Source organism: Bombina bombina, chromosome 3 (genome assembly GCF_027579735.1).
Source record: "Bombina bombina isolate aBomBom1 chromosome 3, aBomBom1.pri, whole genome shotgun sequence".
Taxonomy (NCBI): domain Eukaryota; kingdom Metazoa; phylum Chordata; class Amphibia; order Anura; family Bombinatoridae; genus Bombina; species Bombina bombina.
The window spans coordinates 1,134,349,988-1,134,375,186 of NC_069501.1; positions in this window are offsets into that span (position 1 = coordinate 1,134,349,988).

A 25,199-nucleotide genomic window follows, 5' to 3' on the forward strand; every position below is an offset into this window, starting at 1 on the left:
TGCTGTGTGGCAACGTGCGTTACAATATGGTGGCATACATAGCAGTATCAAGCTCTGGATCACCATTGTAATTGAAATTCTTTATTTGAACAGGTTGGGGTAAGCTGAAAAAAAAACATAGACATCCATATTTTATTGGGGTTTTTTTGCTCATAAGTTAGTTTTAAGAAGTTTTAGCAGACAGGTGTTATGGGTCCCTTTAAATCTTTCTTTGAACAATTTAAAAAAAAAAAAAAAAAAACCACAACAAATAAGTATTGCATTAATTCTTTAGAACATAATCAGCAAATAATTTCCACTTTCCTGTAGTATATAACAAAAGATTGGATTTAGCCTTATTCTCCAAACATAATACATAGTTTCTTTAAGTTTTATGAATATGAATACCATTGCTCTTTTTTTTGCTAGGATTACATGGTTTCTATGGAAACCTCTGGTGCCCATTTAAAGCTTTCAGTAGAAACCTTCATCAATGCCAAGTAACTTACAAATGAAACATAAGGAAACAAAGTTCATGTTTGAAACACAAATTGTGCAGAGTATAGAAATCACCACACAATGTAATACATACAACTCAAAACTGAAATACAATACATTACATTTTTGAAAAGAAGAATCTTTCCAATTCACGTCTATTAGCAAAAACACTTTTAGCATATGTAATTAATAGATAGCCCCTAGTTCTCTTCTGTCCTAATAAGTTCTCCATACTTTTTTATTTATTGTACCCACTTATAGGGTTTGCTGAAATCTGCTGAAATATCATAAAAATAATAATACTGCTCAGTGATATTATCTTTTAATGGACACAGAGCATATGCACATATGCCACTCGAACCCTCATTTAACATCTTTGCTAACAAGAATTTTAGAGAAAAACTTGCCCAAAGTACTGGAGAATTTTAAGCATTTTTGCTATCACTCCATTTAAACACAGTCTTTGATAGACAGTTTCAACTATCTAATTATTTAAGAATTACCCCAAAAAAGGTTAAATTATATATATATATATATATATATATATATATATATATATATATATATATATATATATATAGTGTATGTGAAGCAACTATACAATTTACTTCTATTATCTAATTTGCTTTGTCTTCTTGTTATTCTTTGTTGAAAAGGATACCTAGGTAGCTTCTGGAGCAGCAATGAATTACTGGGAGCTAGTTGCTGATTGGTGGCTACTCACATACCTCTTGCCATTGGCTCATCCAATGTGTTCATCTAGCTCTCAATAGTGCATAGCTGATTCTTCACAAAGTTTATAGAAGTAAACTGGAAAGTTGCTTATTGTATTGTAAATGGTATGCTCTCTCTAAGCCATGAAAGAAACATTTTTTGTTTCATGTCCCTTTAATTATCACATGCCACCAAAACATGTAGCTTGCTAGCTCTAGAAAAGAATCAAACTATGTTTATAGGCATCCATCTTATTTAGCCAAGACCAAATCTGCATATTTTTTATTATTTTTGATCATTTTTCTGCACCTATGTCTAAAATGATGCAATGGGCTAACTAAGTTCGTATAGCAGAACTGCCCAAATTCTCTAAAATTTCTAAAGTTAGGGCATTAGTTGTTTGAAACAATTAACATTCTGCATAACTGATTGCATATTTTGCATTTAAAAGGGACATGAAACCAATTTTTTTTTTTTCACGATTCAGATAGAGCATGCAGTTTTAAACTTTCTAATGTACTTCAATTAATACATTTTCCTGGTATCTTTTGTTGATAAGCAGGTACGTAAGCTCAGGAGCGTGCACGTGTCTGGAGCACTTTTGGCAGCAGTTTTGCAAGAATGTTTCCATTTGAAAGAGCACTGGATCTCAGCACTATTTGCTGCCATGTATTGCTCTAGAAACCTACCTAGGTATCTCTTCAACAAAGTATACCATGGGAACAAAGCTAATTTCATAATAGAAGTAAATTGGAAACTTTCTTAAAATAGTATGCTCTTTCTCAATCACAAAACAAAGTTTTTGAGTTTCATATCTCATTAAGGTTTGAGGAGAAATTAAAGGAACAGGAAACCCCAAAGTTTTATTTCATGAATTGGTTAGAACTTACAATTATAAACAACTTTTCAATTTATTTCTATTATCAAATTTGCGTCATTCTCTTGTTATATATAAAATGTCTTTATTTATATACATATTTTTTAAATTTCTCCCACAGCACCCACACACAACAAACACATACATATAGTTTTCACAAACACATCATTTACAACCTTTTTTTAGTATCAGAGCACGTCTGCATTGTCTTTTCATTTCTATCCAGCAGACATAACATACACATTCTTTTGTACATCACAATTTACTAGGTTTACTCAGGATTTTTTTATTTTTTTCTAGTATTTTTTTTCACACGCAGTCAATATGTTCATCATGTGTATAAATGGTCCAAATATGCTTATGTGGATAGCCCATAGGGTAGTATCCTTCATGTTTTTGGTTTAAGTTTTTTAGTGTTTCATAACCTCGTGTTAATTTTTTTTTTATAAAGTAATACATGATTTAAGGATTAACAAAGTATAATGTTTTATCAGGAAAGTGATGGATTTACTTTTACAACAGGCGCATTGTGCTAATGATATAAAAACACACCTACAGTGTGCCTACAATATCGCTGATGAAGTTGGCACGAAATACGTAGGTTTCTATGGGACCAAGACAGCTGGCTGCACTGTTATGATATTGTATACTTTATATCATATGCTATTTTAAAGGATGGAATAAACGTTGAATTGTACTTGCCATCCTGTTTTCCTTCCTTATTTGGGCCTATTGTTCATTTGTGCATTGAAGTAATCCAAGCCACCTGTTCTACTATAAACCACACACAGCAATATTATTCACTAATAAAGTTTGATGTGAAAATTCCAGACCAGGTTTTGCCAGGTAGCTCCATTACAAAAAAAAATAAACAGGGAATATCGGAAGGGCTACAACAGCACTGCAGGATTACACTGTGTCACTGGAAGTGGTGCCCCGCAGGAAAAGTCACAATTGGAATCTTGACCACAACAGTTTTACACTGCTAGTCACTCACCTTAACATTGTGGTTAGCTTTATGGGATTGCAGGTTTGCAGTTACAGACAGGATTTAGAGAATGGAAAAATGTGCAGCAAAACAAGGTATTACATCCTTCTCTAGCAGCTAAGAAGTTAATGAAAGTTTGCAGTAACGGACCTACTCAACCAAGGGCCCTGGTGCAAAAAAAGTTGTTGGACCCCCCTCCAAATGTAACTCAGTTGTAAGCAGTAGTATTAATATACATGTAGCTTTGTGATTTTGAGAATAGATAGCCAGATAGATAGATAGATAAATAGATATGCAACCTGCTCTAAAAAAAAGGTACCCCTGCTTCAGGATTGTACACATTATGCACACAGATATGTATAGACTGGCTGTTATGGGGGGTCCCTAGCACTTGGGCCCTGGTGCCACTGCAGCTGCTACACCAATGGTAGTTCCCCCCTGAGAGTTTGTAGGCATGTGGTTAAACCTTTGGATGCCAGGGAAAACTGGAATGCAGTGTAGACTTATCTGGCATCCAGCCAAACATGGAATCCACATGGATGCATTTCAGATTTGAATAAAATAATTTTTGTAATATAAATGTATTCGCATAAAAGCTTTTAAATAAAAGCTTAAGATGTTTTAAAAGTGTATTTAAATATGCACTGTGCATAGCATTTTAAACACAGCACTTGCTTAGAGAGCCTAAGGTGTGTGTACCATCTGGTAATTACTTACAGCCAGATTACAAGTTTTGTGTTAAGGCTGCCTCGCTAATAACTTGTACGTTATTTTCACCGCTCACCTTTCATAGCGCTGCTATTACAGGTTTGCAAAAACCCGGCTTGTGCGGGCGATATGGTTGTGTTAAGCTCCATACCTCACCCAAATACAAGCTGTGTTTTGACGTGCTCATGCACGATTTCCCCATAGACATCAATGGGGAGAGCCGGCTAAAAAAAAGCCTAACACCTGCAATTGCGGAGCCTAAAGCTCTGTAACGCAGCCCCCTTGATGTCTATGGGGGAAAAAACACCCTAACATAAATCCTGAGTCTAAACACCCCTAATCTGCTGCCCCTGACATCGCTGACACCTTCATTACACTTATTAACCCCGAATCTGCCGCCCCCAATGTCGCCGCCACCTACATAAATTTATTAACCCCTAATCTGCCGCCCCCAACGTCGCCACCACCTACATAAATTTATTAACCCCTAATCTGCTGCCCCCAATGTCGCCGCCTCATACCTACACTTATTAACCCCTAATCTGCCGTCCCAACGTCACCGCCACCTACATATACTTATTAACCCCTAATTTGCCGTCCCCAACACCTACATAATATTTATTAACCCCTAATCTGCCGCCGCCACTATACTAGTTATTAACCCCTAAAACTCTGGCCTCCCACATCACTAACACTAAATATATTAACCCCTAATGTAACCCTAACCCTAACGTAACCCTAGCCCTAACACCCCCTAACTTTAACATAATTAAAATATAGCTAAATAAAACTTACTATTAATAACTAAATAATTCCTATTTAAAAATAAATACCTGTAAAACAAACCCTAAGCTAGCTACAATATAACTAATAGTTACATTGCAGTTATCTTAGGTGTTATTTCACAGGTAAGTTTGTATTTATTTTAACTAGGTAGACTGGTTAATAAATAGTTAAAAACTATTTACTAACTACCTAGTTAAAATAAATACAAACTTACCTGTAAAATAAAACCTAATCTGAGTTACACTAACACCTAACATTACAATAAATTAAATTAATTAAATTAACAAAATACAATTATCTAAATTACAAAAAATAATAAACACTAAATTACACAAAATAAAAAAGAAATTATCAAAAATAAAAACAAAATACTCCTAATCTAATAGCCCTATCAAAATATAAAAGCCCCCCCCCCCCCCCCAAAAAAAAAACCTAGCCTACACTAAACTGCCAATGGCCCTTAAAAGGATCTTTTGCGGGGCATTGCCCCAAAGAAATCAGCTCTTTTACCTGTAAAATAAAATACAAACAACCCCCCAACAGTAAAACCCACCACCCACACAACCAAAACCCCAAATAAAACCCTATCTAAATAAACCTAAGCTTCCCATTGCCCTGAAAAGGGCATTTGGATGGGTATTGCCCTTAAAAGGGCATTTAGCTCTTTTACATTGCCCAAAACCCTAAGCTAAAAATAAAACCCACCCAATAAACCCTTAAAAAAAAAACTAACACTAACCCCCGACGATCCACTTACAGTTTTTGAAGACCGGACATCCATCCTTATCCAGGCGGCAGAAGTCCTCATCGAAGCCGGCAGAAGTCTTCATCCAAGCGGGCCAAAGTCCTCATCGAAGCCGGCAGAAGCCTTCATCCAGACAGCATCTTCTATCTTCATCCCTCCGCGCGGAGCAGGTTCATCTTCAAGACATCCGGCATGGAGCATCCTCTTCTTACGATGGTTGCTGAAGAATTAAGTTTCCCTTTAAATGACGTCATCCAAGATGGCGTCCCTTACATTCCAATTGGCTGATAGAATTCTATCAGCCAATAGGAATTAAGGGGGGAAAATCCTATTGGCTGTTGCAATCAGCCAATAGGATTGAGCTTTCATCCTACTGGCTGATCCAATCAGCCAATAGGATTGAGCTTGCATTCTATTGGCTGATTGAAATAAAAATAACACCTAGCTAGCTTAGGGTTTATTTTACAGGTAAGTTTGTATTTAGTTTTAAATAGGAATTATTTAGGTAATAATAATAGGTTTTATTTAGATTTATTTTAATTATATTTAAGTTAGGGGGTGTTAGGGTTACGTTAGGGTTAGGTTTAGGGGTTAATAGGTTTATTAAAGCGGTGGAGTGGGCGGACGGCACATTAGGGGTTAATTATATTTAAATAGTGGTTTTTATGCGGGAGGGCAGCGTTTTAGGGGTTAATAGGTTTATTATAGTGGCGGCGATGTCCGGAGCGGCAGATTAGGGGTTTATAAATTTATTTTATTATTTTGCGATGCGGGAGGGCCTCAGTTTAGGGTTTATTAGGTAGTTTATGAGTGTTAGTGTACTTTGTAGCACTTTAGTTATGAGTTTTATGTTACAGCTTTGTAGCGTAAAACTCATAACTACTGACTTTACGGATCTTGTCGGTTATAAAGTGTACCGCTCACTTTTTGGCCTCCCCGCAAAACTCGTAATACCGGCGCTATGGGAGTCCCATTGAAAAAGGACTTTTTTTAAAGTGAAGTACTGACGTTGCGTGACGGCAAAAAAGTGTGACAAGACTTGTAATAGCAGCGGTAGGGAAAAAGCATTGTTATGGGCCATAAAAATGGTTTTTCACTCATAACGCCGAACTCGTAATCTGGCTGTTAATTTGTTAATTGCAGAGTTGCAGACATGATACAAGCCCCACTAGCACTATGAGCAGCTGCAGTATTTAAAATGCTGGTGCACTGAGAATATCTAGCTATGCTTCACTTGTACAGAGGAAAATGTTAACACTAAAACAGTGATAACTTTTACTAACATTTTTACCAATATATACTGTATATATTGCAATATGTTTCTATTCAACTATGTAACTCATCTATGTGCATTTAAATTTTGACCAGAATGTCCCTTAACAAGAGTTTGCATTCCTAGCTATAATATTAACCATGACACAAATACACAGACATTGTAGTGCCACATAATGTCACTGGTGACAAGGTGGTCCAAGTAATATTTTGATCAAGCCTTTGTCTATACATTTAAATACTCACTAATGTTAATATAATTTGCAGGCAAATGATCAATAAAGCTAAACTGTCAGTTGTGTATTTTAACTATATTTGCATCATCAACTGTAAAGAATAACCATTTATTCACATAGCTCCCATAGTTTTCTCTGAAACAGTAATATTTCTAGATAATAAACATTTAAATGCACATAAAATAAAATTGCTGGTGTTCTCTGCCTCATTCACTGTATAAAAAAACAAAACAAAGCAGACATCAAACATCACAAGGGATTGCTGTTGCTACAAATTCTCTAGTTTGAGTATGGGTATTTACCTAACCAAGCCAACTCAATAAATCAAGGGTACAATTATTCAGTCAAAGAAAATAATGAATACAATATCAATAAGCATTTTTTTCTTGAACTGAAAGAATTGTGAAATAAATATTTTAAATAAAAAAGTACCCAATTATTCAATTTATGATTGCATATAGCATGCTTGTTATAATACATTTGTGTTCATAAAAGTTAAACCTGTACAGCACTATATTAGAAATAGAGAACCAAAAGTTTCTTCTTATGTGTAGAAAAACAGTACTGGGGACCAGTCCCCCAAAGTAACTAAATTACAAGTAGAGAATTAACACCTCCATTCAAATATGTTATGATTTATAATTATTTAGATTATTAGCTGTAACAACTACAGAAAGAAAGCCCTTCACAAATCTAAATCAAAGCTAAATAATAATAAATAATGCCTTAATATATTAACAGGTAACCTGGAAACAAATTCTAAGTGAACTAAAGAGTAAAGTTGCTGTAAGAATGACAGATATTTAATAAACATAAAAAGTCTAAAGTATAAATATATGGAGAATAAAATAGGAAAAACACCATTGAGAGTGAACAATAATAAAATAAATATAGATTCAAAGTATATAGCAAATCAAATTAAGAGGAAAAAGGCAAAACAAATATAGATACCAAATACATATTAAAAAGTGTCATATAGAAAAAAAAACCTTATAAATACTCACACGGTGTCCTGATCTTGTTATGGAAAAGGAGTTAAGCGTAAAATTCATTCCACAAGGGATGCTGGTCCCGGGACTGGCTGGGCTTCATTCAGGCAACTTTTCCCTCCCCAGCCTTGCCAGGGGATTAAGCACTAAACACCAACGACCAGATGCAGTGGGCGAGTCATAGCAGCTGATCTCTGCCGCGGATGTGAAGAAGAAGGTCCGGCTGCATTCGCCAAGAGGTGCGGAGTAAACCTCATTCACACGCCGCGCACGCTCCGGTGTCAGCTCGCTTCCTTCCAGCATTCAGCAGAAGCTCGATGAGAAACACCTGCACGTTCCTCCTGCTGCCCTCACTGGCTGCTAGAGCGACGCAGCCTGCAGCAGAACTCGCTGGTACTAAGCCTATTCGCTCCCAGGCGACACTGGCTATTACTGTAGATGTTGAGAAGTTTACCACTGCTGTGCATAGCTATGTTCTGCTACACCAGTGACGCACAGTAGGAGTGACCTTGTCAGTGGTAATCACCTTTGGAGTTTTGCGGCGAATGTGCTAGTGAGAAGAAGCAGCGGCGATGTCTAAAACTTACTAATGAAATAATGGCGATAAACCTTGTGTTTCCTGACATTTAGATCATTAGGATTGTATGGTAGATTTGCGGAACAATTTAGATTTTCCTAGTGACATTTTTTTACCAGGACTTAAAAAAAAAAAACATGCTAGATTCTATGCCAGTTGCAAAACTTGAACAGCTACAGTTAATAAGAAGCAGTATACATTTTGTTTAAAAGCTTAATTTTTGTGATAGCTTCCTACTTGCAGCACACTAAATAGTGGGGACACATATCTATGAACAGCCATCATAGATCTGCACACCTACCAGCCCCTGAAAAGTAAAGGTGACCACTACATAATAAATAAACCTTCCTTGGACCCCTCCACAATTTAATGCTTACATAACCCTTCCTTGCACTAGGAAATACCCCCCCCCATATAAGTTACCCTTAAAGGGACACTGAACCCAATTTTTTTCTTTTATGATTTAGATAGAGCATGGCATTTTAATCAACTTTCTAATTTACTCCTATAATCAATTTTTCTTTGTTCTTTTGCTATATTTATTTAAAAAGCAGGAATGTAAATTGTGACGAATTAAACCTCAGCATCACAATAGAGGGGTGTGGTCATGAAGGGGTTAATGGCACACAGCTCTGGTTCCCTTATCCTTGCAACTCTGCAAGAGGACCTTAAAAGAGACACCACATTTGCCCCCAAATCTTGTCCACACTGCTCTAATTAACAATTTCCCTGCTGCCACCACCAAAACATTTAAATTAAAGGGGAGTTTTGGGGAACCCCTAGAAACTCACACTATTTAACAATTAGGTAACGTGCCTTTAACCTTGTCTCGACAGGAGTGTGAATTCGGATATTAGAGCCCAAAAGACAGAATGAGATTTCCTATGTGTTTAATAACAAAAATATCAATACAGGTTACACAGTGCAAAATTATAAAGACATTCAAAATAACATACAAATACAAAGCTACAGTTCTTTAAAAAGAATAGGGGACATAAAAAATAGAAACACAATATCTTACTTATTACCAAGTTCCTTTAGATATGTGGAGAGCTGCCATTCCAGATGTTTAGTGGTTTTGTCCCAAGGGCAGTTCTGCCTAAAAAGTCTCTCTCTTGCATACTTGAACCAATTTTTCTTTGTCTTGTCAAAGACAACGCCCGGGTTATAATTTACAACGAGCCCGGCCAATGCAAAGAAGTCTTAGCTCCCACTATCAGTCTCCAAGGGGAGGAGCGTTCTGCATTCCTACACACAGTTACACTACTAAGGAGGGGGGTTTCAGCTTACAGCTTTTCTGAAAGCAGTTTTCACACACACAGGAAAAAGCAATTCACATTAACCTTTTCCAAGCTGAGAACACCATACCACCTCTGCGGGGTAGCCAATCCAGGTATCAACTACTCCACATGATTGTATCATGACATAAATCTTAGCAGCCAGCCCATTTTAGGTTCAGCACCATGGATAGCGCTTGCTTATTGGAAGCTTACATTTACCCACCAATAAGCAAGCATAACCCAGGTTCTCAACCAAAAATGGACCGGCTCCTATGCATCATATTCCTGCTTTTTAAATAAAGATATCAAGAGAACGAATAAAAATTGATAAAAGGAGTAAATTAGAAAGTTGCTTAAAATTACATGTTCTGTCTGAATCATGAAAGTAAAAAATTGGGTTTAGTGTCCCTTTAACTGTTACCCACTGGTTGATTAACCCTAACTGCAACCCCACTCTAAAAATATATTGGCCAAAAATGTTATTCTTCCGTAAGGCCCCCCACACACTGCAAACAACCTTTGTACAATTCCCCAGTCCTGAACTCCCATGTCCTATATTTTTTAAGTAAAAAACATTGCTTTCAAAATAACATGAAATAATCCCACTCATCCATACAGTAAAACAAAACAAAAAATTTTTTCAGAAAATATTATTATTATTATTCATCTGTAACAATTGCAATAGGGAAGGAGGAGGAGTCATCTTTTAATTGTTTAACATCAGTCTGCTTAGTTCTCATAGTAATCTCGGGTGTATTGGTTTCATATAGGAACCAATCAGGATTATGAATGTCCAAATTAGCCCACCCATTACTCTGATTGGTTAACAATGACATCATTGGAGTGATGTATTAGGGCATAAAGTTGATATGTGAAATTGCTCAAACTTCTGACATACATACCTACAGATGTTAACAAACTAGCAATGACAAGTTTTAGAAGAACAATGCATGAAAATTGCGAAGAAAAAACATAACCCTATCTTAAAATTATTTGCAAATAATCTTAAAATTATTTGCAAATAATTTTAAGGTAGGGTTATATTTTGTCTTCTCTAATATCTTCTTGAAAATGCCTAACAATCCAGGTAGAAAGGACAGCCTTGTCTTGTGCCATTTAAAACTTTAAACATTTCATACAACAGACCACTGCATTTGGGTTAGAGTATAAAAAGAAAATTAAAGAAATAAATATATATTTGGCCATATGTCGTGTCAGGGATGCTTCTATGTGTTTAATCTTATTGCATAGGTTAATCACATAGTTATATACATTTCATAGTATTTAATAAAATACTCTAACACAGTGGGTTTCAAAGTGTGAGGCGTAAAAGCAGTGACACTTCCCACTTTCCTGTGGATACCACAATCAGCAACTGAATTTGGTAATGCTAAAAGCTGACAATGACACTTGCCATGTGGTGGAATAAGGAAATGGGTGGGATGTTGTTGGAAGAAATGCATTGAGGTAAAAAATGCTCAGATGTCCTGATCTGTAACTTGCGTTTAACACAGGAGTAACAAAGTGCAAGTTAAAACATGAGTGCAAGTTAAAAAAAAACATTAGTTAAGAGCTAAATGTTAGCTAAAGTCATCCAGTACCAGCGTTTAACCCCTTCACTACCAGAAATTTCAGAAGTGTGGTGCGAAGCTGCAATTAACAGCCTTCTAATTGCCAAAAAAAAATGGCAAATCCATGCATGTCTACTGTTTCTGAACAAAGGGGACCCCAGATAAGCTTTTACAACCATTTGTCTTATGACTGCAGTAGTTGTGTGTAAATAATTTGAGTGAGTAACCCAAAGTTTGTGAAAAAGTTAACAATTTGTTTTTATATGGTTGCAAATGGTGGCCAAATAGTGGCATGAAATATACAGAAAAGAGCCTATATCAATACCTTGGGTTATCTACTAAAAAAAAAACATATAGTGTTGATAAGTAAATAAATAAATAAAAAAGCAATTTATTTTTAAATGGAGTGAAAGCAAAAATGCTAAAAATTCTTTGGTACTTTGGGGAAAGTAACTAATTATCCCAGTTGGTTGAGCAGAATTAGCTCTTGAGAGGTGTGTGTGAACCCTGGATCAGATGTAAATTCCCTAAATGAAAACTAAAAATAGATATTACAATTTGTTTTAAAGATGAAAAATAAAGTAAAGTATTATGGGGGGTGCTCTGTCTTGTTAATTTTTTCAGGGGTAGGCCCACCACCCAAGACTTTGAAAACCCCTGCTCTAGCATAGGAGAGCATTTTATTTTTGCCATTTTAAGTCCCTTTAATAACATGAGCTGGATTGTCTAGCTGTAACACTCTAATGTTATCACTTGACTTCTTCACTGGAATGATCACAATCTAGTCTGTGCGTATCAGGTCCAGTAGCGGAAGTTTGCTATGCAGTTAATAAGAGCTTTTCATAGTTTGGGCAACACTGTAATGAAAGCTTTATGCATCTTGGTATAGAACACTCAATGTCTTCATCAAGGGAATTAAAGGGACACTGAACCCAATTTTTTTCTTTTGTGATTCACATAGAGCATACAATTTTAGGAAACTTTCTAATTTACTCCTATTATCAAATTTTCTCCATTCTCTTAGTATCTTTATTTGAAAAGCAAGAATGTAAGTTTAGATGCCGGCCCATTTTTGGTGAACAACCTGGGTTGTTCTTGCTGATTGGTGGATAAATTCATCCACCAATAAACAAGTGCTGTCCACGGTACTAAATCAAAAAATAGCTTAGATGCCTTCTTTTTCAAATAAAGATAGCAAGAGAACGATAAAAAATTGATAATAGGAGTAAATTAGAAAGTTGTTTAAAATGGCATGCTCTATCTGAATCATGAAAGAAAAAAATTGGGTTCAGTGTCCCTTTAAAGATATGTTGAAAAAACAAAAAAAAAAAAACATTAGTTAAGAGCTAAATGTTAGCTAAAGTCATCCAGTACTAGCGTTTAACCTCTTCACTACCAGAAATTTCAGAAGTGTGGTGCGAAGCTGCAATTAACAGCCTTCTAATTTCCAAAAATAATGGCAAATCCATGCATGTCTACTGTTTCTGAACAAAGGGGACCCCAGATAAGCTTTTACAACCATTTGTCTTATGACTGCAGTAGTTGTGTGAAAATAATTTGAGTGAGAAACCCAAAGTTTGTGAAAAAGTTAATAATATTTTTTTATATTGGTGCATTTGGTGGCCAAATAGTGGCATGAAATATACAAAATGAGCATATACCAATACCTTGGGTTATCTACTAAAAAAACATATTGGCCCCTAGTTAAAAAGCCGTCAACCTCAAATACGCTGGAATTCCGCAGCGTATTTGTGGCGAGGCTGATTCGCCTTAGTTATCATGCCCTGCTGCAAAAGTAGAATATAGTGACGTAGGCTTCGATCCGCTGGTCTCAGTCCGACACAGATCGATTCTTACGTCACTCCAGATGTTCCGAACGCAAGTTCGGCACAATCTGACTACTTTTGCTAGTTATCAAATGACTAGTAGGAACGCTTGGCACTTTTCCGGCCCAGCGTACCTGGTTTTCAATCCGCCGCCATCCCATAGGAATCAATGGGAGTCTGACCATAGCGAAAGTTCATGTTCGCTGCTGCCCGACATCCCATTGATTCTTATGGGAAATGTCTGCACCTAACACCCTAACATGTACCCCGAGTCTAAACACCCCTAATCTGCCCCCCCCTACACCGCCACAACTAAATACATTTATTACCCCCTAAACCGCCGCTCCCGGACCCCACCGCAACTATATTAAACATGTTAACCCCTAAACCGCCGCAACCTACATTATACATATTAACCCCTAATCTGCCGCCCCCTACACTGCCGCAACTAATTATAGTTATTCCCCCCTAAACCGCCGCTCTCGGATCCGCCGCAACTATAATAAATATGTTAACCCCTAAACCGCCGCTCCCGGACTCTGCCGCCACCTACATACTACCTATTAACCCCTATCCTGCCCCCCCACACCGCCGCCACTATAATAAATTTATTAACCCCTATCCTGCCCCCCCTACACCGCCGCAACTATAATAAATATGTTAACCCCTAAACCTAAGTCTAACTCTTACCCTAACACCCACCTAACTTAAATATTAATTAAATACATCTAAATATTATAACTCTTATTAACTAAATTAATCCTATTTAAAACGAAATACTTACCTATAAAATAAACCCTAATATAGCTACAATATAAATAATAATTATATTGTAGCTATCTTAGGATTTATTTTTATTTTACAGGCAAATTTCAATTTATTTTAGCTAGGTACAATAGCTATTAAATAGTTATTAACTATTTAATAGCTACCTAGTTAAAATAAAGACAAATTTACCTGTAAAATAAAAACTAACCTAAGTTACAATTACACCTAACACTACACTATCATTAAATAAATTATTACTATTTAAAACTAAATACTTACCTGTAAAATAAACCCTAAGATAGCTACAATGTAATTAATAATTAAATTGTAGCTATTTTAGGATTTATATTTATTTTACAGGTAACTTTGTATTTATTTTAGCTAGTTAGAATAGTTATTAAATAGTTATTAACTATTTAATAACTACCTAGCTAAAAGAAATACAAAATTACCTGTAAAATAAATCCTAACCTAAGTTACAATTAAACCTAACACTACACTATCATTAAATTAATTAAATAAAGTAGCTACAAATACCTACAATTAAATACAATTAAATAAACTAACTAAAGTACAAAAAATAAAAAAAACTAAGTTACAAAAAATAAAAAAAATAAGTTACAAACATTTAAAAAATATTACAACAATTTTAAGCTACTTACACCTAATCTAAGCCCCCTAATAAAATAACAAAGCCCCCCAAAATAAAAAAATGCCCTACCCTATTCTACATTAAAAAGTTAACAGCTCTATTACCTTACCAGCCCTTAAAAGGGCCTTTTGCGGGGCATGCCCCAAAGAAATCAGCTCTTTTGCCTGTAAAAAAAAAATACAACCCCCCTAACATTAAAACCCACCACCCACATACCCCTACTCTAACCCAACCCCCCCTTAAATAAACCGAACACTACCCCCTGAAGATCATCCTACCTTTAGCCGTCTTCAGCCAGCCGACCACCGATGGAACAGAAAAGGACATCCGCAGCGGCCGAAGTCATCATCCAAGGGGCGCTGAATAAGTCTTCCATCCGATTGAAGTCATCATCCAAGGGGCGCTGAAGAGGTCTTTTATCCGATTGAAGTCTTCATCCAGGCGGCGTCTTCAATCTTAATCCATCCGGAGCGGAGCAATCTTCAGATGAGCCGACGCGGAGCCATCTTATTCCACCGATGACTTCCCGACGAATGACGGTTCCTTTAAGTGACGTCATCCAAGATGGCGTCCCTCGAATTCCGATTGGCTGATAGGATTCTATCAGCCAATCAGAATTAAGGTAGGGAAAATCTGATTGGCTGATTTAATCAGCCAATCAGATTGAGCTCGCATTCTATTGGCTGTTCCGATCAGCCAATAGAATATGAGCTCAATCTGATTGGCTGATTGACTCAGCCAATCGGATTGAACTTCAATCTGATTGGCTGATTCAATCAGCCAATCAGATTTTTCCTACGTTCATTCCGATTGGCTGATAGAATCCTATCAGCCAATCGGAATTCGAGGGACGCCATCTTGGATGACGTCACTTAAAGGAACCGTCATTCGTCGGGAAGTCGTCGGTGGAAGAAGATGGCTCCGCGTCGGCTCGTCTGAAGATGGCTCCGCTCCGGATGTATTAAGATTGAAGACGCCGCCTGGATGAAGACTTCAATCGGATGGAAGACCTCTTCAGCGCACCTTGGATGATGACTTCAATCGGATGGAAGACTTCTTCAGCGCCCCTTGGATGATGACTTCGGCCGCTGCGGATGTCCTCTTCTGTTCCATCGGTGGTCGGCTGGCTGAAGACGGCTAAAGGTAGGATGATCTTCAGGGGGGTAGTGTTAGGTTTATTTAAGGGGGGTTTGGGTTAGAGTAGGGGTATGTGGGTGGTGGGTTTTAATGTTGGGGGGGTTGTATTTTTTTTACAGGCAAAAGAGTTGATTTCTTTGGGGCATGCCCCGCAAAAGGCCCTTTTAAGGGCTGGTAAGGTAATAGAGCTGTTAACTTTTTAATGTAGAATAGGGTAGGGCATTTTTTTTATTTTGGGGGGCTTTGTTATTTTATTAGGGGGCTTAGATTAGGTGTAAGTAGCTTAAAATTGTTGTAATATTTTTTAAATGTTTGTAACTTATTTTTTTTATTTTTTGTAACTTAGTTTTTTTTATTTTTTGTACTTTAGTTAGTTTATTTAATTGTATTTAATTGTAGGTATTTGTAGCTAATTTATTTAATTAATTTAATGATAGTGTAGTGTTAGGTTTAATTGTAACTTAGGTTAGGATTTATTTTACAGGTAATTTTGTATTTCTTTTAGCTAGGTAGTTATTAAATAGTTAATAACTATTTAATAACTATTCTAACTAGCTAAAATAAATACAAAGTTACCTGTAAAATAAATATAACTCCTAAGATAGCTACAATTTAATTATTAATTACATTGTAGCTATCTTAGGGTTTATTTTACAGGTAAGTATTTAGTTTTAAATAGGAATAATTTATTTAATGATAGTGTAGTGTTAAGTGTAATTGTAACTTAGGTTCATTTTTATTTTACAGGTAAATTTGTCTTTATTTTAACTAGGTAGCTATTAAATAGTTAATAACTATTTAATAGCTATTGTACCTAGTTAAAATAAATTGAAATTTGCCTGTAAAATAAAAATAAATCCTAAGATAGCTACAATAAAATTATTATTTATATTGTAACTATATTAGGATTTATTTTAAAGGTAAGTATTTAGTTTTAAAATAGGATTAATTTATTTAATAAGAGTTATAATATTTAGATGTATTTAATTAATATTTAAGTTAGGGGGGTGTTAGGGTTAGGGTTAGACTTAGGTTTAGGGGTTAATAATTTTATTATAGTGGCGGCGGTGTAGGGGGGGGCAGGATAGGGGTTAATAAGTTTAATATAGGTGGCGGCGGGGTCCGGGAGCGGCGGTTTAGGGGTTAAACAATTTATTTAGTTGCGGCGGGGTCCGGGATCGGCAGGATAGGGGTTAATAAATTTATTATAGGTGGCGGCGGTATAGGGGGGGCAGGATAGGGGTTACTAGGTATAATGTAGGTGGCGGTGGGCTCCGGGAGCGGCGGTTTAGGGGTTAATACATTTATTATAGTTGCGGTGGGGTCTAGGAGTGGCGGTTTAGGGGTTAATAACTTTATTTAGTTGCGGGGGGCTCCCGGGGCGCTGGTATAGGGGGTAGAACAGTGTAGTTTAGTGTGGGTGCTTAGTGACAGCTTGTCAATAAAGCTGTAAAAAAGCCGAATAGCAGCGAGATCGGATGAGTGATAACTATCACAGTCCGCTGCTCATCGCCCCGTACTTGGTGCGCGGCTTTTTGACAGCTTTATTGATAACTTTGGCGAGTGTATTCAGGTCCGCAACGGCGATGGTAGGCGAGCTTAGGCGGGCGTATTGGGGCCGGCGATGGCAGGTAAGTAGACACGTTGATAACTAGGCCCCGTAGTGTTGATAAGTAAATAAATAAATAAAAAAGCAATTTATTTTTAAATGGAGTGATAGCAAAAATGCTAAAAATTCTCTGGTACTTTGGGGAAAGTAACTAATTATCCCAGTTGGTGATATTAGAACATCTAATTATTTTGCTTTGTTGTGGGGGTAAATCTTAGGAACACTGACAGATAATAAGTATTAATTAATAGATTAGGTATGTTGTTTTTCCCCAGGTAACATCACATTCAGTATTTGCAATTAATTAAGGTGATACATACATTCATAGTATTCGTAAAAGGCATCAACCATATTATTTTAAAGTGAAAGTAAAGTTAATAGCTCCAGAATTCATCCATCAGAACAAAATACTAACAGCAATATAGTCGCTAACTTTTTTGAATATTTTTTTTTCAAAATTAGACTTTTAATCTATATATTTTTTACTACCGTTACTGGGCGAACTCCTCCCATCCTCTACTTCCTTTATTTCTGTAATGTGATGTATAGAGTGGTCCCACACGCTCTATACGCATGTCTAATGCTCATGCGCAAATCGTCGTGTCACAGTCTACCGCGCATAAGCTTTGTGGCAATACTGGTATACAAAATGGGAGTGCGCTAATGCGCATGCGCAAAACTGGAGTGCACTCCAAATACAATACTGCTGAAAAAAAGGTGAGCATGCACAGACTAAGATGTGGGCGGGTGACGCAGTTCGACAACCGCCTAACGGCCAGAATTTCAATTGGATTGGGGCTGGCGATGGCAGGTAGATAGAAAACGTGACCTAGGCAGAAAAAAATGACTAAATAACGGGCTGATATTGGAGATAGAAAAAAATGATGAATGATGAAAAAAATGATGAATGATGAAAAAAATGATGAATGAGGAAAAAAATGATGAATGAAACTATTATTTTGGGTAAACAATATAACTGTGGATTGCAAACGTGGTAAGTTAACTTTCACTTTAACTGTTCTCTTTTGAGAGCCTTCACCAGAAATCTACCTGAGTTATTTACACTTTTGACGTATCTTTGCTTCATGTATATCTTTTTTCATTTGTATTTGCCTTTCAGGCATTAGGGGTTCTAGAGGCAGAAGGCATAGGAGTTCAATTAATGAAGTACATTCAAATGAGGGGTCAGTTACTTGTGGGGGTCACCAAGTCTCAGTACTTGGACCTGTTTTGTTTAACATGTTCATCGGTGATATAGGAAGTGGGCTCCAGGAGAAGGTATACTTGTTTGCTGATTATACAAAATTTGTTACAGAGTTGATGTTCCTTGAGGGTTGGATCAAATGAGCAGTTGTATTAAAAAAAACAGTAGGACTGGGCAAAGAAATGGGACCTAACGTAATATTTGCAAGAGCAAAATGATGCATATAGGATCCAAAAACTTAAATGCCAATTACAATCTCAATGGTACATTATTGACTGTATCTAAGAAGGCACGGGACTTGGGAATTACTATTTCAGATGATTTAAAATGTGGTACACATTGCAGCAGTGCAGCCGGTAAGGGAGATGCAGTAGAAGCAGAAATAGGGAAGTTCTTAGGCCACTTCACTGCTCACTAGTTAGTCCTCTTCTGGATTACTGTGCAGAGTTCTGGAAACTATGGGCTGAATTTAATTACATATGCGGCGTTGCCAGCCAAAGCCGGCGACTCTGTTTTTTTACGCGGTTTTGGTATTCAATATATAGCGCCGCATATAAATTTGGCACGTATATTTCACCTGTCGCCCGCAATTTTTACTCCTATAAGCTATCATGGGACCACGTCGCAAATCGGTATAATATATTCAGCGCAAGGACTTACGTGGCGAAAATAGAGAAATTTTACTCCATTTTCAACTCACCACACAAAGGCAGCCGCAGCAAGCCTTGCGCTGAGTATGTGAGCACCGTAACTCCCGCAACTACCTACAAAAATATACTACCACCTAACGCATGCGCAATATCTATCTACCTGTCATCCGCAATCCCCCACCGCAATAACTAATAAAGTATATTAACCCCTATATCCACCATCAAACCCACATTGCAACTAATAATTAAAGTATTAGCCCCTATATCCGCCATCAAACCCACATCACAACTAATAATTAAAGTATTAACCCCTATATCCTCCATCAAACCCACATCGCAACTAATAAAGTATTAACCCCTAAATCCGCCATCCCCAACATCACAAACTACCTAATAAAACTATTAACCCCTAATCCGCCATTAACCCACAACAAAATTAACCTATTAAAGTATTAACTCCTAATCTGCCAAACCCACACAACGCAATGCTGATAAATCTATTAACCACCTAACCCGTCAAAGCCCACAACGCAATGCTAATAAATCTATTAACCCCTAAACGGCCAAAGCCCACAATGCAAATAATTAAACACTAAGCCCCCTAAACTAACCCCATTATATAAATTAAACTAAAACTAAATTACAATTAAAATTAAAAAAAACTAACATTACTTTAAAAATAAAAAAACTAACGCCTAGATTGCGAGTTTTGCGTTAGAGGCTGTGCGGTGCTAACAAGCAGTTTATGCTCACCGCTCACTTGCAGACAACGCTGGTATTACAGGCTTTTACAAACCTGGCATTAGCCGCAAAAAAGTGAGCGTAGAGCAAAATTTTGCTCCACATCTCACCTCAATACCAGCGCTGCTCGTGCACGATTTCCCCATAGGGATCAATGGGGGAGAGCTGGCTGAAAAAAAGTCTAACACCTGCAAAAAAGCAGCGTAAAGCTCCTAACGCAACCCCATTGTTTCCTATGGGGAAACAAAAGTTATGTCTACACCTAACACCCTAACATGAACCCTGAGTCTAAACACCCCTAATCTTACACTTATTAACCCCTAATCTGCTGCCCCCGACATTGCCGACACCTGCATTATATTATTATCCCCTAATCTTCCGCTCCGGACACCTCCGCCACCTACATTATACTTATCAACCCCTAATCTGCTGCCCCCAACATCTCCGACACCTACATTATATTTATTAACCACTAATCTGCCGCCCCCAATGTCGCCGCTACCTACCTACACTTATTAACCCCTAATCTGCCGCCCACAACTTCGCAGCCACTATAATAAAGTTATTAACCCCTAAACCTAAGTCTAACCCTAACACCCCCTAACTTAAATATAATTAAAATAAATCTAAATAAAACTACTACAATTAACTAAATAATTCCTATTTAAAACTAAATACTTACCTATAAAATAAACCCTAAGCTAGCTACAATATAACTAATAGTTACATTGTAGCTAGCTTAGGGTTTATTTTTATTTTACAGGCAACTTTGTATTTATTTTGACAAGGTACAATAGTTATTAACTATTTAATAACTACAAAGTTAAAATAAAGACAAATTTACCTGTAAAATAAAACCTAACCTAAGTTACAATTACACCTAACACTACACTATAATTAAATTAATTACCTAAATTAAATACAATTAATTACAATTAAATAAAATTATCTAAAGTATGAAAAAAACACTAAATTACAGAAAATAATAAAGAAATTACAAGATTTTTAAACTAATTACACCTACTCTAATCCCCCTAACAAAATAAAAAAGCCCCCCAAAATAAAAAAAGCGCTACCCTACACTAAATTACAAATAGCCCTTAAAATGGCCTTTTGCGGGGCATTGCCCCAAAGTAATCAGCTCTTTTACCTGTAAAAAAAAAAAAGTACAAATACCCCTCATCCAACTCTTCATCCAACTGGGCAGAAGTGGTCCTCCAGACGGGCAGAAGTCTTCATCCAGACGGCATCTTCAATCTTCATCCATCCGGCGCGGAGCAGGTCCAACTTCAAGACATCTGACGTGGAGCATCCTCTTCTTTCCACGGCTTCTTGCTGAATGAATATTCCTTTAAATTATGTCATCCAAGATGGCGTCCCTTCAATTCCGATTGGCTGATAGAATTCCATCAGCCAATCGGAATTAAGGTAGAAAAAAATCCTATTGGCTGATGCAATCAGCCAATAGGATTGAACTTCAATCCTATTGGCTGATCCAATCAGCCAATAGGATTGAGCTGGCATTCTATTGGCTGTTCCAATCAGCCAATAGAATGCCAGTTCAATCCTATTGGCTGATTCTACCTTAATTCCGAATGGCTGATAGAATTCTATCAGCCAATCGGAATTGAAGGGACGCCATCTTGGATGACGTCATTTAAAGGAACCTTCATTCAGTCGTCGGCCGTGGAAAGAAGAGGATGCTCCGCGTCGGATGTCTTGAAGATGGACCCGCTCCGCTCCGGATGGATGAAGATAGAAGATGCCGTCTGGATGAAGACTTCTGTCCATCTGGAGGACCAATTCTGCCCAGTTGGATGAAGACTTCTGCCCGTCTGGAGGACCACATCTGCCCGGTTGGGTGAAGACTTCTCACAGTAGGGTGATCTTCAAGGGGTTAGTGTTAGTTTTTTTTTAAGGGGGATTGGGTGGGTTGGTTGTGTGGGGGATTTTTTAAGGGGGATTAGAGTAGGGTTGGTTGTGTGGGTGGTGAGTTTTAATGTTGGGGGGTATTTGTACTTTATTTTTTACAGGTAAAAGAGCTGATTACTTTGGGGCAATGCCCGGCAAAAGGCCCTCTTAAGGGCTATTTGTAATTTAGTGTAGGGTAGGGCTTTTTATTTTGGGGGGCTTTTTTATTTTGTTAGGGGGATTAGAGTAGGTGTAATTAGTTTAAAAATCTTGTAATTTCTTTATTATTTTCTGTAATTTAGTGTTGTTTTTTTTCCGTACTTTAGATAATTTTATTTAATTGTATTTAATTTAGGTAATTAATTTAATTATAGTGTAGTGTTAGGTGTAATTGTTATATTGTAGCTAGCTTAGGGTTTATTTTATAGGTAAGTATTTAGTTTTAAATAGGAATTATTTAGTTAATTGTAGTAATTTTATTTGGATTTATTTAAATTATATTTAAGTTAAGGGGGTGTTAGGGTTAGACTTAGGTTTAGGGGTTAATAACTTTATTATAGTGGCAGCGACGTTGGGGGAGGCAGATTAGGGGTTAATAAATGTAGGTAGGTGGCGGCGATGTTAGGGACGGCAGATTATGAGTAAATAATATTTAACTAGTGTTTGCGATGCGGGAGCGCGGCGGTTTAGGGGTTAATATGTTTATTATAGTGGTGGCGTTGTCCGGTTCGGCAGATTAGGGGTTAAACATTTTATTTTAGTGTTTGCGATGCGGGAGGTCCTCGGTTTAGGGGTTAATAGGTAGTTTATGGGTGTTAGTGTACTTTTTAGCACTTTAGTTAAGAGTTTTATGCTACGGCGTTGTAGTGTAAAACTCTTAACTACTGACTTTAAAAGGAGGTACCAGGCTTGACAGGAGAGGGTCTACTGCTCACTTTTTGGCAGACTCGTAATACCGGCGCTATGCAAGTCCCATTGAAAATATAGGATACGCAATTGACATAAGTGGATTTGCGGTATTTCTGAGTCTGGCCAAAAAAGTGAGCGGTACACCTGTACCTGCAAGACTCGTAATACCAGCGGGCGTTAAAAATTAGCGTTAGGACCTCTTAACGCTGCTTTTTAAGGCTAACGCACAACTCATAATCTAGGCCTAAATTTAAATTAAGCTAAAATTACAGAAAATAAAAATCTAATATTACAGAAAATAATAAACACATTATCAAAAATAAAAAAATTAAACCTAATCCCTATGAAAATAAAAAAGCCCCCAAAAATAAACCCCCACCCTAATCTAATGCTTAACTACCAATAGTCCTTAAAAGGACTTTTTGCAGGGCATTGCCCTAAGTTAAACAGCTCTTTTGCAGTTACAAAAAATTCTAAGTCCCCCTAACAGTAAAACCCACCACCCACCAAACCCCCCAAAATAAATAAACTTAACACTTAAAAAACCTAAACTACCCATTCCCCTGAAAAGCTGAAAAGGGCATTTGTATGGGCATTGCCCTTAAAAGGGCATTCAGATCTTTTGCTGCCCTTAAAAGGGCATTTAGATCTTTTAAGAAGTGCCCATCCCTAATCTAAATAAAACAAACCCCCCAATTTTTTTTTAAAAAATCCTAAGTTTAACCCCCAGATTGGTAGTCATGGTTTCTGAAGTCCGACGGAGAAGGTCCCGTTCAAGGCGGTGAAGTCTTCTTCCAAGCGACAACCTCTTCTTTCTTCTTCCAGGAACAAGTTGGCGCGAAGCGGAGGGTGGAGCTGAAGATCGATGACCGCGGAGCTGAAGACCGGCGACCCTGAAACTGAAGACCAGCGACGCTGGAACTGAAGACTCGCGACCGTGGAGCCATGGAGCATGGAGGATCCTCTTCGCACTGAATAGTGAATTCAAGGTACGCGATTAAAGATGGCGTCCCTTGAATTCCTATTGGCTGATTTGATTCTTCAAATTCAAATCAGCCAATAGGATGAGAGCTACTGAAATCCTATTGGCTTTTTAAGCAAAAAAAAAATTCTGGAGTAGACTTTCCCTTTAATAATGTGGAAGTTAAAAGTATATAAAAATAAAGAAGAAATTCAAACAATGGGTCACAATCTTAAATTAGAGGGTAGAAGATTCTGGAGAAATTAGAGGAAGCCGTTTTTTACAGAAAGGTTGGTGGATTCATGGAATAAACTTCCAATACAGATGGTTAGTAGAAGGACTGTAAACAACTTAAAAAATGCCTGTAACACGCATAAGACTATGCTAAGAAAAAAGTAACATGCAATATGGGTAGACTTGATGTGTCTTTTTATGTAGTTAACCAGCTCACTTCATTTACTATTATTTCAAAATATTTAAAGATGTTTAAATGTTGTGACCAATTTCCAGTTTATCTAAACAGCATCATTTCCATGTATCCTTTAACTTAGTTAACAGTTTTGAATTCCTTATTGGACAGAGTCTTGAATAGAATAGAAAAGTCTTTAATACAGTGAAATTACTTTGAGCAACATATTATGCTGAATACATATGTTTTACAGTATTAATCAGACTCGAATATTCGTTGTTTGCACTATTTGGTATATTATATTTTTGTAATTCATTTACATTTGTTTTTATTAAACATATAGGATAAAGAAAAATGGAGAACCCATCAAAAGATGACAAAGCAGTTAATCAGAAAGGCTAAAGCTGATGCAGAAGAGAAAATAGCACAATCTGTAAAAAACGGTGACAAAACCTTCTTTAGATATATTAGTGAAAAGAGAAAAACTAACAGAGGGATAGTTAGACTCAAGAATGAGGATAGAGTATTGGAAGAAGATAAACAAATAGCAAACTGTTTAAATGATTACTTTTGTTCAGTCTTTACAACAGATGGTAAAGATAGTGAGATTCTATTAAGGGATGTTACTGTAAATAATAATGTGAGTAGTACTTTTCTTTTTACAGAGGAAGAGGTTTCAAGGGCTTTATCAAAAATAAAAGTTAATAAGGCTGTGGGTCCAGATAATATTCATCCAAGAGTTCTAAAAGAACTTCGATCCGTAATAGCTACTCCATTAGCTGATTTATTTAATCAGTCACTTCTAACAGGAGTTGTTCCAAAAGACTGGAAAATTGCCAATGTAGTCCCTCTTCATAAAAAGGGTAGTAGGGAAGATTCTGCTAACTATAGGCCAGTCAGTTTGACCTCAATTGCAGGGAAATTAATGGAAACTCTTTTAAAGGAAAGACTTGTATCTTTCATTCAGACAAACAACTTAGAAGACAAAGGACAGCATGGTTTCACTGCTGGAAGATCATGCCTGACTAATCTAATTGATTTCTTTGACCATGTAACTAAAATAATAGACCAGGGAGGAGCCGTAGATGTTGCATATCTAGACTTTAGCAAAGCATTTGACACCGTCCCACACAACAAACTTATTCACAAAATGTATTGCCTTGGAATAGATGCTAAGATTGTTAAGTGGGTAGAATGCTGGC